The following is a 6000-nucleotide window of genomic DNA, read 5'->3' as shown; positions in this document are numbered from 1 at the left end:
TGGACAAAAATACAAAACCAAAACAAATAGCAAAAAGCAAAAGGCAGACTTAGCTGATATAACTGGAACCAGGATCAGTAGACAAGAGCACAGCAGACTAGCTCTGATAACTACGTTGCCAGGCATAGAACTGAAGGTCCAGGGAGCTTATATAGCAACACCCCTAACTAACGACCCAGGTGCGGATAAAAGGAATGACAGAAAAACCAGAGTCAAAAAACTAGTAACCACTAGAGGGAGCAAAAAGCAAATTCACAACACGCATGCACATCAGAGGCGACCACCCAGGAATTATCCTCCTGACCATAGCCCTTCCACTTGACCAGGTACTGAAGCCTCCGCCTGGAGAGACGAGAATCTAAGATCTTCTCCACCACGTACTCCAACTCGCCCTCAACCAACACCGGAGCAGGAGGCTCCGCAGAAGGGACCACAGGCACAACGTACCGCCGCAACAAGGACCTATGAAATACGTTGTGAATGGCAAACGACACCGGAAGATCCAGGCGAAAGGATACAGGATTAAGGATTTCCAATATCTTGTAAGGACCAATGAAGCGAGGCTTAAATTTGGGAGAGGAGACCTTCATAGGAACAAATCGAGAAGACAGCCATACCAAATCCCCAACGCGAAGTCGGGGACCCACACCGCGGCGGCGGTTGGCAAAACGCTGAGCCTTCTCCTGTGACAACTTCAAGTTGTCCACCACATGACTCCAGATCCGCTGCAACCTATCCACCACAGAATCCACCCCAGGACAGTCAGAAGGCTCCACATGTCCCGAGGAAAAACGAGGATGGAAACCAGAGTTGCAGAAAAATGGCGAAACCAAGGTGGCGGAACTAGCCCGATTATTAAGGGCAAATTCAGCCAACGGCAAGAAGGTCACCCAATCATCCTGATCAGAAGAGACAAAACACCTCAAATAAGCCTCCAGAGTCTGATTAGTTCGCTCCGTTTGTCCGTTAGTCTGGGGATGAAAAGCGGACGAAAACGACAAATCAATGCCCATCCTACCACAAAAGGATCGCCAGAACCTGGAAACAAACTGGGATCCTCTGTCCAACACAATATTCTCAGGAATGCCGTGCAAACGAACCACGTTCTGGAAGAACACAGGAACCAGATCAGAAGAGGAGGGCAGCTTAGGTAAAGGAACCAAATGGACCATCTTGGAGAAACGATCACATATCACCCAGATGACAGACATGCCCTGAGACACCGGAAGATCAGAAATGAAATCCATAGAGATGTGTGTCCAAGGTCTCTTCAGGACAGGCAAGGGCAAGAGCAACCCGCTGGCACGAGAACAGCAAGGCTTAGCTCGAGCACAAGTTCCACAGGACTGCACAAATGACCGCACATCCCTTGACAAGGAAGGCCACCAAAAGGACCTGGCCACCAGATCTCTGGTGCCAAAAATTCCCGGGTGCCCTGCCAACACTGAGGAATGAACCTCGGAAATGACTCTGCTGGTCCATTTAGCAGGCACAAACAATCTGTCAGATGGACAAGAGTCAGGCCTACCAGCCTGAAATCTCTGCAACAAACGCCGCAGATCAGGAGAAATAGCTGACAAGATAACTCCTTCCTTAAGAATACCCACAGGTTCAGCGACTCCAGGAGCATCAGGCACAAAGCTCCTAGACAGAGCATCGGCCTTCACATTCTTAGAACCTGGTAAATACGAGACCACAAAGTCAAAACGGGAGAAAAACAATGACCAGCGGGCCTGTCTAGGATTCAGGCGTTTAGCAGATTCGAGATACATCAGATTTTTGTGATCAGTCAAGACCACCACACGATGCTTAGCACCCTCGAGCCAATGACGCCACTCCTCAAATGCCCACTTCATGGCCAACAACTCCCGATTGCCCACATCATAATTTCGCTCTGCCGGCGAAAACTTCCTGGAGAAAAAGGCACAAGGTCTCATAGTAGAGCAACCAGGGCCTCTCTGCGACAAAACGGCCCCTGCCCCAATCTCCGAAGCATCCACCTCCACCTGAAAGGGAAGTGAGGTGTCAGGTTGGCACAAAACAGGCGCCGAAGTAAACCGGCGTTTCAACTCCTGGAAAGCCTCCACGGCAGCAGGAGCCCAGTTAGCCACATCAGAGCCTTTCTTGGTCATATCCGTCAATGGTTTAACAACGCTAGAAAAATTTGCGATAAAACGACGGTAGAAGTTAGCAAAACCCAAGAACTTCTGAAGACTCTTAACTGACGAGGGTTGAGTCCAATCATAAATAGCTCGGACCTTGACTGGGTCCATCTCCACAGCAGAAGGGGAAAAAATGAACCCCAAAAAGGGAACCCTCTGTACACCAAAGAGACACTTTGAGCCTTTAACAAACAAAGAATTTTCACGCAAAATCTTAAAAACCATCCTGACCTGCTCCACATGCGAGTCCCAATCATCAGAAAAAAACAGAATATCATCCAGATAAACAATCAAAAATTTATCCAGATACTTCCGGAAAATGTCATGCATGAAGGACTGAAAAACTGAAGGTGCATTAGAGAGCCCAAATGGCATCACCAAGTACTCAAAATGACCTTCGGGCGTATTGAATGCGGTTTTCCATTCATCGCCTTGCTTAATGCGCACAAGGTTGTACGCACCACGAAGGTCTATCTTGGTGAACCACTTGGCACCTTTAATCCGGGCAAACAAGTCTGACAACAGCGGCAAAGGATACTGAAATTTGACAGTGATCTTGTTTAAAAGCCGATAGTCAATACAAGGCCTCAAAGATCCGTCCTTTTTGGCCACAAAAAAGAATCCCGCACCAAGAGGGGAAGAAGAAGGACGGATATGCCCCTTCTCAAGAGACTCCTTGATATATGAACGCATCGCGGTATGTTCAGGTACCGACAAATTAAACAGTCTCCCCTTAGGAAACTTACTGCCAGGAATCAAATCTATTGCACAGTCACATTCCCTATGAGGAGGCAGTGCACTGGACTTAGACTCGCTGAAGACATCCTGATAATCAGACAAATACGCCGGAACTTCCGAAGGCGTAGAAGAAGCAATAGACACAGGCAGGGAATCTCCATGAATTCCATGGCAGCCCCAACTTGACACCGACATTGCCTTCCAGTCCAAGACTGGATTATGGGTCTGTAACCATGGCAAACCCAAAACAACCAAATCATGCATTTTATGCAGAACAAGAAAACGTATTACCTCCCGATGTTCGGGAGTCATGCACATGGTAACCTGTGTCCAAAACTGCGGTTTATTTTTTGCCAAAGGCGTAGCATCAATACCCCTAAGAGGGATAGGATTTTCCAATGGCTCCAGAACAAAACCGCAGCGCTTGGCAAATGACAGATCCATCAGACTCAGGGCAGCACCTGAGTCTACAAACGCCATGACAGGATACGATGACAGTGAGCAAATCAAAGTTACAGATAGAATAAATTTAGGTTGCAAATTACAAATGGCGACAGGACTAACAACCCTAGTAAGACGTTTAGAGCAAGCTGAGATAACATGTGTAGAATCACCACAGTAGTAACACAAGCCATTCTGGCGTCTATGAATTTTCCGCTCATTTCTAGTCAGGATTCTATCACATTGCATTAAATCAGGTGCCTGTTCAGACAACACCATGAGGGAATTTGCGGTTTTGCGCTCCCGCAACCGCCGGTCGATTTGAATTGCCAGGGCCATGGAATCATTCAGACCTGTGGGAATGGGAAAACCCACCATCACATTCTTAATGGCTTCAGAAAGGCCATTTCTGAAATTTGCAGCCAATGCACACTCGTTCCACTGGGTCAGCACGGACCATTTCCGAAATTTTTGGCAATACACTTCAGCCTCGTCCTGGCCCTGAGACATAGCCAGCAAGGCTTTTTCTGCCTGAATCTCAAGATTGGGTTCCTCATAAAGCAAACCGAGCGCCAGAAAAAACGCATCAATATCAGCCAATGCCGGATCTCCTGGCGCCAGCGAGAAGGCCCAATCCTGAGGGTCGCCCCGTAAAAAAGAAATAACAATTTTCACTTGCTGAGCGGAGTCTCCAGATGAACAGGGTCTCAGGGACAAAAACAATTTACAATTATTCCTGAAATTTCTAAATTTAAATCGGTCTCCGGAAAACAGTTCAGGAATCGGTATCTTAGGTTCTGACATAGGATTTCTGATAACATAATCTTGTATGCCCTGCACACGAGCAGTAAGCTGGTCCACACCTGTAATCAAGGTCTGGACATTCATGTCTGCAGCAAACACAAGCCACTCAGAGGTAAAGGGGAAAAGAAAAAAAAAAATGAGAAAAAGAAAAAAAAAACTCAGAATTTTCTTTCTTATAATCCCGCTTCTGCAATGCATTTAACATTTAATACTGGCCTGGCAAACTGTTATGACCCCAATGGCGAGGGTCTCAGAGGAACAAGTAAGTCTGCGAAGTACAAAAATCGAGCTCATAGGGCAGTGGTAACTGGGTTGACCATATATCTACTCCTAACGCCAACACTAGAAGTAGCCGGGGAACATGCCTACGTAGGTCGCTAGATGTCTCGCGCCAGCCGGAGGACTAACTACCCCTAGAAGAGGAAAACAAAGACCTCTCTTGCCTCCAGATAATAGACCCCAAAAGTTGGATACAAGCCCCCCACAAATAATAACGGTGAGGTAAGAGGAAATGACAAACACAGAGATGAACTAGGTTTAGCAAAGAGAGGCCCACTTACTAATAGCAGAATGTAGTAAGATAACTTATATGGTCAACAAAAACCCTATCAAAATTCCACACTGGAAATTCAAGAACCCCCGAACCGTCTAACGGCCCGGGGGGAGAACTCCAGCCTCCCTAGAGCTTCCAGCAAGGTTAGGATACAGATTATGTACAAGCTGGACAAAAATGCAAACAAAAACAAATAGCAAAAAGCAAGAAAGCAGACTTAGCTTAATCTAGCAGGAACCAGGATCAGTAGACAAGAGCACAACAGATTAGCTCTGATTACAACGTTGCCAGGCATTGAACTGAAGGTCCAGGGAGCTTATATAGCAACACCCCTGAACTAACGGCCCAGGTGAGCATACAAGGGATGACTGACATACCCAGAGTCAAATCACTAGTAACCACTAGAGGGAGCCAAAAAGCAAATTCACAACACATTAGAGCCTCTGCAAACGCAATGTAATGCCTGCAGACCATTCCATCTAAGTCTGCATTCCAAATGGCGCTCCTTCCCTTCCGAGCTCTGCCATGCGCCCAAACGGTGGTTCCCCCCCACATATGGGGTATCAGGGTACTCAGGACAAATTGGACAACTTTTGGGGTCAAATTTCTCCTGTTACCCTTGGGAAAATACAAAACTGGGGGCTAAAAAATAATTTTTGTGGGAAAAAAATAATTTTTATTTTCACGGCTCTGCGTTATAAACTGTAGTGAAACACTTGGCGGTTCAAATCTCTCACAACACATCTAGATAAGTTCCATAGGGGGTCTAATTTCCAAAATTGTGTCAATTTTGAGGGGTTTCAATGTTTAGGCACATCAGTGGCTCTCCAAACTCAACATGGCGTCCCATCTCAATTCCAGTAAATTTTGCATTGAAAAGTCAAACGGCGCTCCTTCCCTTCTGAGCTCTGCCATGCGCCCAAACAGTGGTTTACCCCCACATATAGGGTATCGTCGTACTCAGGACAAATTGCACAACAACTTTTGGGGTCCAATTTCTTCTCTTACCGTTGGGAAAATAAAAAATTGGGGGCGAAAAGATCATTTTTGTGAAAAAAATATGATTTTTTACAGCTCTGCATTATAAACTTCTGTGAATCACTTGGTGGGTAAAAGTGCTCACCACACATCTAGATAAGTTCCTTAGTGGGTCTACATTCCAAAATGGTGTCACTTGTGGGGGATTTTAATGTTTAGGCACATCAGGGGCTCTCCAAACGCAACATGGCATCACATCTCAATTCCAGTCAATTTTGCATTGAAAAGTCAAATGGCGCTCCTTCCCTTCCGAGCTCTGCCATG

The sequence above is a fragment of the Ranitomeya variabilis genome, chromosome 2 (genome assembly GCF_051348905.1).
Source record: "Ranitomeya variabilis isolate aRanVar5 chromosome 2, aRanVar5.hap1, whole genome shotgun sequence".
Lineage (NCBI taxonomy): Eukaryota > Metazoa > Chordata > Amphibia > Anura > Dendrobatidae > Ranitomeya > Ranitomeya variabilis.
This window is presented reverse-complemented; position numbering follows the sequence as displayed.